Genomic DNA, 13,800 nt, shown 5'->3' with positions numbered 1-13,800 from the left:
ACTGTGGGCTTGTATCGCTCTAATGATGCCAATGGGGTTAAAAGTTCCAACTAGCACATTTGGGGCACGGCCTAGTGAAAAGGGACTTTAGGAACTCCTCTGACACACGCCTGCTCCTTCCCATCTCTAGCCTCATTAGCAGCCCTAGAGTGTAGATGAGAACAATGTATGTAGCTGGGGCACCCCAGACAGCAGTTAGTTGATGCCTAGGGATATGTCTTCACTGCACAATGAAACTAAGCTCTTACTTGAATGCTGCACTCAGCTTTCCCCATATCTACAGCGTCTTCATAAAGTCTTGGTGCACAGCTTAAGTTATTAAAGTTTAAAAGTGCACCAGGACTTTATGAAGACCCTGTACGTACAAAACCCTGCGACTCCCAAGCGTGGTGGTACGTTACACCTAGACTTGGCGGCCCACACTGGAGCAAACTAAAGCCCGCGGATGGGGGCCCTGTAACTCAAGCAGGACTTTGTCAAGCGGGCACTCGCATCCCGGCAGGCTACCCCAGGTGCCCATCACCAGACATACTCTGCAGTGAAGACGCTCTCTCTGAAGTCTTCTGAAGCCGAAAACTGCTGAGTGCTGAACCTACGGACTTCTGAACGCAGCAACTGATTCCCTCCTCACCATCAACCCCTAGCTGCAGATAATCAATTTTGGCAACAGTAAATCAGTGCAGATAACGTAATACTGGAGTCGCTAATCAGCTGCAGAAATCTTCTCTATGTGAAGTGTGGGTAAGCCAGGAGGCCAAAGGTACCCACAGTCTCGCATGCATCATACATCACTCTGCTCTGAAAACACTTTCAACCAGATGAGCTTTGCTTCATGTATAATTCCCCCCCACCCCCAAAAGGGGAGCCATAAAAGGAGAGTTAAATATGGCTTAGCAGGAATGGAGGGGATGGCAGATCATCTGCTGTAATTTACTGAGCCTATTTACGCCTATAGCCGGAGCCCTGGTAATAAATGCTATGATTCAGACATCAGATGAACTATAAATCTGCCTGAGCTGCAGTTAAGACTGTGGTTTGTGGTGGCAGGGTGGAGACCGGAAGTCTTGCATTTGTTAACAAAAACGGAAAAAAAACCCTCGGTTCCTTTCGGCCTTCCCTCCTGGCTGCTTCTCTCTCTTTCAACAGTATCACGAGGCCTAAGACACCGGGGTGAAAATGGGGGTGACAGGAGAGAAAGGGAGCGAGCTCTCTCCTCCTCCTTGGTGTGTGGTGTAATGCACCTCGGCTTTGTGCTGCTTTGGTAACAGCTCCTTCCAGCTCTTTTACAGACATGTTAAGACCTGGGAACTATTAATCTCCAAATGCTGAAAGCAAACAAGCTCAGGACTGAAAGTTCACAAAAAAAAATCACACCAATCCCCCCAGATCAACCTGGGGAAGACGGCAACCAGGAGCCAGCAAACCAACAAGCCGGCCACATTCCCCACACCCATCCCGGCGGCCGGGGTTACGGCGCCTGCTATTTCTTCCTCGCAGACCTCCACCCACCGAACAGAGCCCGGGAAAATCCCAAAGCAAGGAGGGTGGAAACACAGTGGTTAAATCAGCGAGTCCATCCGCTCCACTTTCTTAGTGCCTTTTCACCATTAAAAAGTCTCTTCCCCGCTCAACCGTGCATTTTACAGTCCTCCAAGTCTGTTTAGTACAGCGCTGTGCTCTTCAAAAGGAAAAAAAAAAAAAAATCCAGCCACACACTTTTAAATTTCCTCATTTCTATGCCAGCGAGGAAAATATTTCTCCACTTGCTGGAGGCAGCTACTAAAAATGGGCCCCACTGCACATGCTAGAAAACTGGGAAGATAAGCGACTGCTGATCATTGCCCACCACAACCGGGACTGGAGGGGGCCGGGGCGGAGAGGACTGGGAGTCCCGTCGATTTAGGGGGCTCCAGAAAGAGAGAAACTGCCTCCCAGGTTTGCAAGAGTCAATCTGCCTCCTTTTAGGTGTGCCTTGGTTTGTCTTTCAGCCTCCCCCTTCTGGTGCCTCACAATACTTTGTTTCATATAACTCTATCCCACTGAAACCTGGCACCAAATAAGCAGCAAGCAGGGGAAAAAAAGCTGAGTGAGGGAAGGGGAGGGAGGAGAGGAGGTAGTAGTGGGGTTGGGAAGAGACCAAGCCACGATCAAATTACCTTTAACCTAACCTTCTGCAGCTTGCCTCCGCGTACAGTCTTGGGGAAGGAAAGGGGGGAGAGCTCACACTTGACTACGTCCCTGTGTGAGGAGACAGAAAAGGCATTTGCTTCCCTGAAGGAGAAATTAAAAGGGGGGGGAACAATTTTGAGAAAGAGGGGGGGACCCCAAAACCAGGAAGCACAGCTGAACCAAATGCCCTGCCTGTAGCCACCCTATTTTGTGAAAGAAAATCCCTCAGACTGCATTTTTCCCTTTCATCTTTGCAGCCTGCCAGTCCACCCAGCAATTTGCAGAGAGACGTCAGTACAGAGAAGTTTGCAGATTATGTTAATTGCCGAGCCCAGATAAATTGCAGCCCGTGTGCGCACGCGCCTCTCACTCTCCCCCTGCATGGCCTGTAAAACTGTAATCTCATCACACACTGGGGGTTTCCAGACTCTCTGGATCCTGCTTTGCTTTTAAAACAGCCCCTTGCGCGGTGCCCTGGGGGTCAGACCCTGCAGGTCCCCTGCAGGCGGTGGGGACCAAGGTTCATTGCGGAAAGTTAAGAGTTAACACCGGAGCTGGTCCCAGTTACACTGGTGTAACCTGGAGGTGACTGCACCGAAGGCCAGACTGAATCGGGGCTGAAACAGATACGGGTGTAAACCCGTGTGGCGGCAGAACTGGGTTGACTCTGGATTCACGCTGGCAGAGCGCACATGAGAATCAAGCCTGCCACACTCTGGAGCACAGGGAGTTATAAAATGTTATGTGTATGCATCCAAGTTTGTTTTTTTTTTTAAAGATATTTTAACTGGCTGTTTGTTTAAAGAGGCAGGAAAGAAAACCCATGCTGTAAAAAAATTTTTTTAAAAAAAAAGCTAATCAGATGCCTGGAGCTCACATTTTTTTGTTTTACTGCAGTTAAGGGAATTTTGGAACAACCCGCATGGAACATGCTGAATCTCACTGACATTTCTTTAAGTTTTTATTTATTTTCTCTAACATAAAAGCACCCCTTTCAGAGGAGGGTGGCAGGAGGGGGGATTTAAAAAAAAATAAAAAAGCCCATTTCACCTCATGTTTGCACTTGCATTAGAGAAGACCACTTAACAAGCAGCTCATTGCCACTTACAAAGAGATATTTAATTGCCAGCACGCAAAAAAAGCTGCCCTGGCTATGAATGAACAGACCTTTATGGAAGCCGGGAAGTTCATGAATGAATCCCACTAGGCTTTTCAATGACATGGGGTGACCAGACCTCAAGGACAAGTTTTAGGTAATCAGGAATTTTTTTTCAATGAGCTAGTGCCAAAGCACAGTATAAATATGTCAAAGTGCCTTCCGTTCGAGGGGCCGAGCTGTTGACTGGCCGTCTGGTCGTGAAGCCATGAGGATACATGGGGAGGGCTCAGATAAACAGGGTTAGTCCTTGCTGCTGGCCAAGCTACAAAGTCACCAAAGATGCTTTTCGCAATTATTTTTGTCCATCACTATGGGCTGATACTTCCTCCGTTCTCCACACTATCTTGGCACTCCTGCTAAAAGGTCTTGTAAGCCTGTAACGAGCTTGGCTACATCTTTTGACTCGTGTCCGTAAGAGGAAGATTTGACGAGGGGATGAAAATTTTCCACGGTGAACTCTAGGGGAAGCTTCAAAAAGTCACCCAAAGCTTCACCGATTTGTAGTGTTGTTGCCCCTTGCCCCCCCCCCCCCCCCCAGCCAGGCTGTAGCCCCATGCCTTGCAGCTGGTGCAGAAATCTGGGGCAAGGGGGCATGTCCCCCCCCCACACGCGTCCCCCACACTTCGCCTATACAGGCAAGTACAACTGGCCTCAGTTTTACAGAGGCATGGTAGTATTTCAAGATTTGACAGAGACAGCCGAAACTTAGAATCCAGGTGCCCTGCCATACGCACCCAAGGGGCTGCCAACTGCATCGCTGAAGGCCCTTAAAGGCCACATTTGCGGGCTCCACTCCTACTAAGGCACCACAATCATGGACCAGTTTCAACCTGTGCGGTGTTGGGAGCTTTAAAACATCTGGCCCCCACTAGCCAAGCCAGAGCCCTGGGCTCCAAAATACTCCCCGTAACTTCAGGACGTGTCAGGATCCCGATTCAGCCTTTGCAGCACAGGCACCATTAGCATGAACCTGGCAAATGCAGTTACATGACTGCACCAAGTAACTCACCCCCAGAGATGCTTCCTTCAGTAACAAATTGGTGTAGGTTGCAGCACCTCTCCCTCTGCAGATATTCCTGCCACAAATTCAAAGAGGACAGAGGTGCCAGCAACCTAATAGCAGGCTCACCCACCATCCAGCCTCATCCACAAACTCCCCCTCCTGCCAGCCAGGGTGCTTTTATGCAGTGTCTGCTTCCCCACTGTCAGTTGTATCCGAGGTCTGCAACGCATAAATGGCTGAGACATGCTATAGGATCCTCATTCAGAATTAAAAGCACTCCATCCCAGCACCTTTCTTAAACGCCTGGAAAGCTCCCAACCCATTCTGGGACCTAGCATAATCCACCAAACAATGCTACTTAATAATACAAACATGTGTAGCGTTATTATTTTGTTATTAAGCACCCTTCAATTTTCTGCCATCGTGGATGATTATTATTTTTTATGGTCTGCATTATAGCATGCCCAGCGGCTCAGTCAAGATTAAGGGCCATGCTTTGCTGGGTATTTTGCAAAGCTATGGTAAAAAGGCAGTATTTGCCCCAGGAGCTTCCATACTAGCATCGTGCATAGATATAATTATTCGGAGCACTCCTATAGAAGTTTTCATCCCAAATACACGCAGAAGGGAGACAGATATCTAAAGACATATTGCTTTAGCCACACCTAAAGCACAAAGCTAAGTTGAAACGGCAATGTTTCTCATCCTCTTCATGGTCGCTCTCATAATCCTTCTTGTTATGCACAAAGTTATCAGCTTGCTTGATAAAGCCCAAAGCCAGGGCTTCTCTAGCTACTACTAGAGATTATTGACAACATCCTTAGTACTACATAAGGCTTGGAAGTTCAGCTGGGCTCTTGCGACGGGGAAAAAATGTCACCTCACTTTTCATCAAGCCTTACATTCAGAGAGAGGAAACCCAAAAGAGCTGGGAAGAAAACCAGAAGTGATAGTCCAGAGAAATCAGAAGCTGTAGAAACCAAGCAAGTTAGAATGAAAATGCATGGGGGAGTCTTCAATCAAGACAATGCCCAACCTTCACGGGAAGACTGAAACACTAGAATTTCTTGCTCAGATCGATAAATACACGCCTGTGTTGGGTTTTCCCCAGGGCTCTGACGAGGAGGACTTGCACGTAAGAGTATAAGTAATCTCTAGAGCTGGGGCTATGCTATTTCTGCTCTCAAAATAATTGACAAAAATGAAAAGGTTTTGTTGGCATCTACAATCAAAAGTTTTTCTACAACTGAAAACGTGAAAAAACAAGTTTTTTCAGACACTGAAACATTTTGGCCAAAAAGCCCAAACATTTTTGCTTTTCTTTTGGGCAGGGTGGGGTTCCTTTCACAAAAAAGCTAAGGAAATCTGAGATTTGGCATCAAAATTTCCCTTTTCATGAACACAGCCATTTTTGCGGGGGGAGAGGGGGAGACGAAGTGTTGAAAAAATTCTGACCAGTCACACTAATTTTTAAAAGAAAATTCTAAATTTTCAGTTGCTCCCACCTAAAGCTAAGTCTTTTCACACCCTAGTAAAGGATGCTGCGTGTGTACCTAATGGAGTATGCTGCAGCTTGGAAAAGTTCATGCATTTCTGATTCACATCGCTCTAGAAGGTGTAACTCTACCCTGCCTTCTGTGTACTCTCAGCCAGGACCAGCACACTCACCAGGAGGAAGGAAGGTCTTTTATTCAAGTCACTGGCCTGGGTTCATGAATTCCACTTCACACCTGGCTTTGCCACAGGCTTGCTGAATGACCTGGGGCAAGTCAGGTTATTCTCGGTGCCTCCATTCCCCGGCTCTCCAAGCTGGACAGTATCCGCTCCTTTCCCCCACCCGCATTTGTCTATTGAGACCTCGAACTTTGGGCAAGAACTAACCCGTCTTATGTGCATGTACAGTGGGACTCCAAGCACTCCTATTAAAAAATCAAACAGGAATCGGTAATAATTGTTCATTTCTATTAATACCTTTTGTTTGGGGTGGGAAAAAGAAATAACCTTTAGTCCCAAAACAAGAGTCAATATATATCCACTAGAGAAGCCAAAGAAATGCTCGATGTGATTGGAAATCGTACCTTCAGCTGTTGAGCCCTGGATTGTGTTTTTTACGCAAACTCCACAAACATGGGAAAAAACTGACAAAGCTACGCCTTTTCCTCTGTAGTAAAAACAGCATTTAAAGAAAATGCCGAGTCTTGTATGGAGGACAAGGTACCTCCTCATTTGAGTCTAAATCTATAAAAAATATTATCAATTTCTGCATAAATAACCATTCTGGTCTGAAATCAGCTATATGACTTCGCTTGTGATGGTTTCAACTGGATTTTTCACTGCCAATGGCACTGCACTCTTTAGTACATGACCAGTTGTTTTTAACTTCTTTTTAAAGTTATATTGTGACCCAAAGTATTTAGATGACGTTTTTCTAAATCTTTATGGCTCTACTTAGTTTTTCCTTCCTTTCTCTTCAATACTGTGGTTGGATTTTACACTGGAGTATTTTTTAAATATTTCTTATGAAGTAACATATCCTGAGATGATAAATAAAATGCCAGCAAGGAAAGACTCTGAGTTCTGCCGTGTCCTACATGAATCACTGCTCTGTGGACATCAAGCACACCCGTGCAAGCACAGGTGTAACACCGGGGACCAGGTGTTAGAAAATAGCATGCAAAACAGCTAAATGAGCAGCCATAAGTCACCAGTAGACTCAGGCTGAGGAGTCCTGACTTCCTGGACTTTCTTCTCAGCCACAGGTGACAGTCATGGAGAAGTAGCCCAGAAAAGAGAAGGCTGAGGAAGGACTTGATAACAGTCTTCAGATACCTGAAGGGTGATTATACAGAGGATGGAAATGGACTTTTGTCTGTAGCTCTTGGGGACAGGACTAGGAACAATGACCACAAGCTGCAACCGGGAAAAAACTTGGGCAGGAGCTATGAGTGGTCAGGCATTGGAGCAGGATGCCCAGAGAAGCATTGGATTTTCCGTGCTTGGAAACTTTCAAAAGCAGGTTAGACAGACACTCGGGTGGGACGGTTTATTCAGGGAGGCCCCTGCCTTGAGCCAGGGGTTGGAGTGGATGACCCTCTGAGGTTCCTTCCAGCCCCACTTTGCAATGATTCCTACATTTCAAGGGATTGTGGTTCCCTTCCCTTGTTATATGGCTATTTGGAAGACAAATCTGAAATTTATCTGTTGTAAACTGAGGCTAAGGCATACAGAAAACTTGGAGAACAAAACCATTAAATGATGCTCATTCTCTTATCAGCATATGGCAAGCTAATCTGAGGTTTAAAAAAGCAGCTGGACTACAGTAATTGCAATATATTGCTTCCCCAGGGGACCCAAAACAGACTAAACGCAGACCGCTACCCAACAGGCTGGGAAAAACTCAAGTAACCCCTTTGGTCTGACCTTAAGTGGTTGGTCAAGTGCTCTGGACAGAGCCACAACCCCCATTTTTAACTGGCTATAAGGATGGACACATTCAACACACAAACCACAGACAGAGATGGAAAGGAGATCAAGATCTAACAGATTTCTCCCCCTCTGGACAAGAAGTCCACACAAAAAATCCTACTGGAACTACTTATTCCAACGCACACACATGTTCTTCTTCCCCGCACGCACAAATATCTTCCACGAACAGCCTTGTCAAATAGAAGGCAACATGAATTCATTGAAATTAATGTACTGTGAAATAGTCCACCTTCCCCAGAGAGCAGCCTTTTAAAAAAAAAAAAAAAAAGCATCTAAGGGGTTTTTTAGACTCTTCAGCTGTGTTTATACATAAGGATCTTTCAGGAAGGCCAGAGGACAACCTTGTCAAACACACCTGCCTGCTGCCTCTTCGCTTTCGGTTTTGTTGCTGTTACTGGTAAAGAACCTTTTGCAGATTCTGGCAGAAAATCATGCGCGTGAGCTCCTGCTGGAGAGCTGCACAGACACAGCGCATTTGTCATCGTGGTGGGAACGCAGGATAGGAAGTGCACCTCACCATCCACAAATGAGAACTGAGTATTTGCAACGTAAATAAATAGGAAGATCAGAGAGAACGTTGTTCTGTTCTCTCTAAAGCTTCTCGTAATTTGAAGAAGCTAAAGAAGAAAAAAAAAAAAAAAAAATCAGATTTCCCAGGGCAAGGGTGCTCCCTTTAAACACGTGCTCTGGACGCAGGACAGCCAAAAGGCAATCCAGAGTAAAAGAGAAATTCCACTCTAAGCATGATACACTGGTCCCTCCCAATGAAGACATCTGGATCCAAGAGCAGGGTTTGCCTCTAAAGGCTTGCCTCTCAAACTTTTATACTCCTCACTATACCCCAGGGCAGGGCAGTAGCTCTAAATCAGGGGTGGGCAATTATTTTGGGCGGAGGGCCGCTTACTGAGTTTTGGCAAGCCATGGAGGGCCACATGACAGGCAGCCAGGGGCAGATAAATATTAATTTTCTAAACTTTTAGGGGCCCCACGGGCCAGGTAGAATGGCCTGGCGGGCTGCATGCAGCCCGTGGGCCACATTTTGCCCACCCCTGCTCTAAATGCAACGTTTCCACGCTCCTTCCGGTTCAGATCGTTTGAGACCTGTGTTCTGTTGTCGTTGCTGTTTCCACAGAAGACTTTTAAAAAATTAAAAAGAAAGCTACATCTTTATATAGCTAGATTTCGGCTCCCAAACCGCATCACAAGGGAAGTGTCATGAAGACGAAGCAGCTGCAGTTCTTTCACTGGGACTGTCCAGAACTGACCAGACGCCAAAGAGCTCCTATCGTCTGTTGTGTCAATGCCTACTTAGGGAGCCCTTAATCTGTGAATTATTGACACGATAGAGCACAGCATCTCTTTAGGAGCTATAATAGCCCTTCATGTCAGTGGACACTTATGGAGGCCTTAATCCATGGATTGACAGGCTAGACCATAAATTTGTGTCCACATCTAATTAGACAGATCTTATTACGCAGCATAGACAGTAGCACTACAAATTTAAGAGCCTGAACTATTGTCTTAACTATATTAATAAGTTGCCCATCCAATGAAGTCGCATATGTCCAGCCCAAGCAAATAAACTGTTTTTCTTTTTGGTCTTCATGAACCTAAAATCTCTCACCTTCTTCCTCCCAGTGACACTCTGGGCCTGAAATTCCTAGTCAAGCAAAACCAACTTTTGCTGTTACTTAAGGAAGATGTCTTATGCCAGAGGAAGGAGTTTAGGATTTTTATTACCAGAATATCAAAAATTAACAGTAGTTGCTCTCGGTATGTGGAACATGAGTCAAGTCTACACTGAGACCTGAAGCCTGAGCGGGACACGTTCAGATGAAGCTTTCCTTCAAGCTATTATGAAAGAAGAGGCCAGGCACAATGTGACGAGTTGGACAGGCACTTCCCCCAATGTACAGAGGCTCTGGTTCATGACTCTTATTCGACGTTTGCCGGTTATGTGCCAAAAGAGCCCCCAAAATCTTGCCAAACAAAACGAGATGAACTCTGCTCAGTTCGGGAGGTTGTTGCAATCCTGAAACCATGTTTAGTGAAGCCACCATGGTTAGTGAAGTCAACATCCTCTTTCTTGTGAAGTCTCAGGCAAACTTCAGGCAAAGCTGTGCCGATTTCCAAGCACAATTGGGCCGAGATACGATATTAGGGAGAAGGTGTTGGGCATGCCCTGGGGTTCTCCAAGGTCTCTCCACCAAATCTGGTGCAACGTGATGGTCTGGGGCGAATCCCCCTTTCTTTCTGAGTTCTTGGCACCAAAATCAAACCCCAAACTCTATTAAGTCATGATGAGGCTGGGCTGACACTCGCAGCAAACACATTCACCCGAGGGCAGCTGGGAATGAGGTCCTTGGAGCTCTGGCTAAGACCCCTGGAGAGCAAGATCTCATCCTAGAAACACCGAGACAGTCTGGACCAGACCAGGGTTATCACACCGGCTGCTCTTGCATCACTGACTTCTCTAGGACTTCAACCCTAGGAAGACTAGGCCTGGAAGGAAATTAAAGCCTCCGCAACACAGCATATTTAAAACACATCTGTATATACTACACATGTGTGTACACACACACACACACACACACACACACACACACACACACAGATGTCCTAGGTCAAATTCTGACCTACTTTCTTAACATTAGTTTACTGATCTATTTTTTCAATGTACAAATTAAAGAAAAGGGAGGGGAAAAAAAGAAACTGAAACTGTAAAATCTGCACAGTTCAGACTCCACTGCACAAGAAACTGGATTCAGAAATGTCCCATGAGTTATTGCTCTTGCCCAATTATGATGATTAATCAATTACCAGCACTAAAAATTACCCAAGAAAAAAATGACAAGCCCTTCTTACACCCAGTTAAATTGTCTTTAACAAGTTAGTAAGCAGTAGCCACCAACCCTCAAGCAAATGTGCCTGCAGCTAAAAGACGCCCCCCCCCCCACATAGGCCTGTCTGCCTGTCTCCAGTGATTAGAGAGGAGCCAGCTGACTCCAGCTTCCTCTGTCCCAGGCTTTGGGCCTCATCAGCCATGCAAATTACAGAGTACTGTGCTGTCTGAATTTCAACTTAGCTCAGAGAAAAGCCTTAGAGGAAGGGTGGAGAAGCAAAAGTCAGCCAAATCCATTCATAATATTTACAGTAAATGGGCCTCTTTGCTGTTGTTTAGTATACAGCCAGGCTAATTATTTTTGAAGTTTTAATTTTAAGAACTCTTCCCCCTTCACCCCTATTTGTCTCCTTTTCCATTCCCCAAAGGTGCAGGAAACTTCCCTCCCCCCCCCAGTATTTTGCTTTTTAACTCCAGAATGAAGGTTGTAGGTAGGAACCTGGCTCCCACCAGAAGTGAACCCTCCTAGCAATATTTTGCAAACTTTAGAAGCACTCCTAGCAATATTTTGCCAAAAGAAAACAACCATTCACAGTCTCGGGCTAACTTATTATACATGTTTGGTGATGGGAGGCGGAGGCGGAGATAAATTTTCAAAGATTAAAAAAAACAAGCGATAGGTTCTCAGACACCTGAAGAGAGGCTTCCCCCCCATTACACACCTGGGCACTGCCGCGTGCAAACTCTTGTGCCCATCACACTGCTGGCTGGCAAAGCAGACCAGCAACAAGAGCTGGGAGTAGAAGCGCCCGCTGCAAAGTCCTGCTAGCAATTGTTCTACGCTGTCTGAAGGGAAAACCCACGAAGCCAAAGCTGTTCTAGTTGCAGCAAGTGTCTTTATTTCATGCCCCGTCAAAGAAGCATCAGAAATGACACACACCTTCACTTTTTTCCAATGCCATTCTGCTTTCCAAAAAGTATTTTTGCTCCAAACGATCTGATCCCTGTCGTTGTGTAGCGACCAGCTTACCAGTTTCAAGCCTGGTTGCTCATTTACATCTATGCACTCCCATTTACACGCACAGACCAGATGCATGCGCACATGCACCGGATGCCTGGCCAGAGTTGTTAAAGGCTGCAGCTGCCCCAATCAGGTAGACACAGCCTCTTTTCTCCTGCGCCGTCTCCCTTGCTCGTGTTTCCTCTCCGGAGATCTCTCAGCTTCCCACCCGCTCGCCCCTTGTGTTTCTCCCCCTCGCCCTGTCCTTCTCCTCCTGCACTGCTCTGCACTACACTGTGCTAGTGTGGTAGCTTTCCAGGTAATTTCCTGTTAATCCTCCAAATCCATTTTGGACATGTGGTTTTATTCCGAGAGAACAATAATCTTCTTTTCCAAAAAGAGCCCAGCTCACCCTAGCTTTGCTTGGCCGGAAACTGTCAGTCCCACCTTCTTGCCCCTGCCCTGGGCTTTTCAGTTTGTCTTGCTATTAGTACAACCTGATGTTGTTTCATTTTAATGAGAATCAGCAAGATTTCAGTGGTTTCCCCTGAAAACACAGGGAACCCGAGCCAGCATTAATGAGCGCGCGGCTGTGTGACCGCCAAACGACTCATATCTAGTATCAGCACAGAAAGACCCAAGGAGGGAGGCATGTAGCTTAGTGCCTCATTTGCATGAGGAGCCCATGTCCCCTGGGACACGTCCATCTTCAACCTAATCCCAACCCGTATTTGAACCTGAGCTCTTAAGAGCATGGGAGCAGGCACACACATGACTTAGTACCACACAACACAGAGAGCCACACCTGCAGCTGATTTTGCCAAAATGTATGTCCACATGTATAATGTATAATTACTTCTTCTCAGATTCCCATTGATATCAATGGGTCTGAGTCTCCCTTTCAGTCACACCAGGGTAAATCAGAGCCAAAGGAGCTTGTCTGGCATACAACCAACATAAGCAAACTTTATGTCCAAGGATTTCCAGATTATAGTTACTGGGCTAGGGCTTTTGTGGGATGAAGACAAAGCTTTTTCAGTAAAAAAAGAAATAGAAATGGGGGGGGGGGGGGGATCCCAAAGGAAAAATTCCAACCAAAAAATCCAACAATCCAAATCTAGCCAAAAAGCAACGTCGTGCTGGTGCAGCCCGGTCACCTGCGCTCTTTGTTCATTTTGCAGGTTGGTACTTGGAAGTCTGATCTGCGCTTAGTCCCCTAAAGAAAGGCGGGGGAAAGTTGTGGCTCTGAACTTTCTCTCCTTTCTCTTGACAATATGTAGCTATGTACGTTCCATGTTAAAAGGCTTGTAAAGGCCGCCATAAAAATCAATGCATAGCAGTCTAGTATTTCCAAATTGATACCTAATACTCAGATGTGTATTACAATTTTTTCCTGAGTGCATTTCACGCGCGCACACATCCCCTGTAGCTGCACGCCTAATTTTAATATCGAAAAAAAAATCCTCTCCCAGCAGCACACTGACCTACAGTTCTCCCCAAAGTTATTACAAGACCAAAAACAGACATCTACCAAAAAAAAAAAAAAAAAAGGGGGGGGGGGGGAAGAGAAACCACCCTCGATTAAACACTGTTTTCCTAGAGGGTAGGGAAATGTTTCTTATACTGGTATAAAACATGGAAAAATACAGTGGGGAACAAATGCTCTTTTCATTCCCCCCTCGCCCCCCAGCCCCGTTCCATAACAATTATGAAAACTGTTTAGATGGGATGGCATTTTGAACACTTACTGCATTCCAGCCAATAAATTCCATTCCCGGATCTGATGGAAAAAGCACCCCCCTCCTCCTCCCCTCCCTTCCCCTCCCCTCGCTTTCATTCCTTCTGTCTTTCTTTACAACCTAATACCCTGTCGACTCAGGGCCAGGGCCTACTTAGGGGGAAAAACAACACCAAGCGCCAGACAGCATGCAGACTGAAAAAGTTAATCATTACTTCTGTCTGCCTTCATAATCTAATCACTTCTATTCCTAAACACATGCAGCAAAGCTCTCATGCTTGCTTCTCTCTCTCCTGCTTGCACACACGCAGGGCCGGGCCTGCAAAAAACCCCACAAACGCAAAACCCCTTGCTTTCGGGTGGTCTCTCCTGCCACCCCTCCAATGCAACACCAGTCACCCCC

General features: G+C 46.2%; 1 protein-coding gene across 2 annotated transcripts in view; it reads right to left on the bottom strand.

Moving 5' to 3' along the window:
- The window catches only part of SMAD7 (SMAD family member 7), a 38,830-nt gene that overhangs the window by 3,063 nt on the left and 21,967 nt on the right, over positions 1–13,800 (bottom strand). The gene's annotated exons all lie outside the window — the stretch shown is intronic.

This window comes from Crocodylus porosus, unplaced genomic scaffold (assembly GCF_001723895.1).
Source record: "Crocodylus porosus isolate Cpor-Errol unplaced genomic scaffold, CroPor_comp1, whole genome shotgun sequence".
Lineage (NCBI taxonomy): Eukaryota > Metazoa > Chordata > Crocodylia > Crocodylidae > Crocodylus > Crocodylus porosus.
The sequence above is the reverse complement of the archived record's forward strand: the minus strand, read 5'-3'. Positions and strand labels throughout refer to the sequence as shown.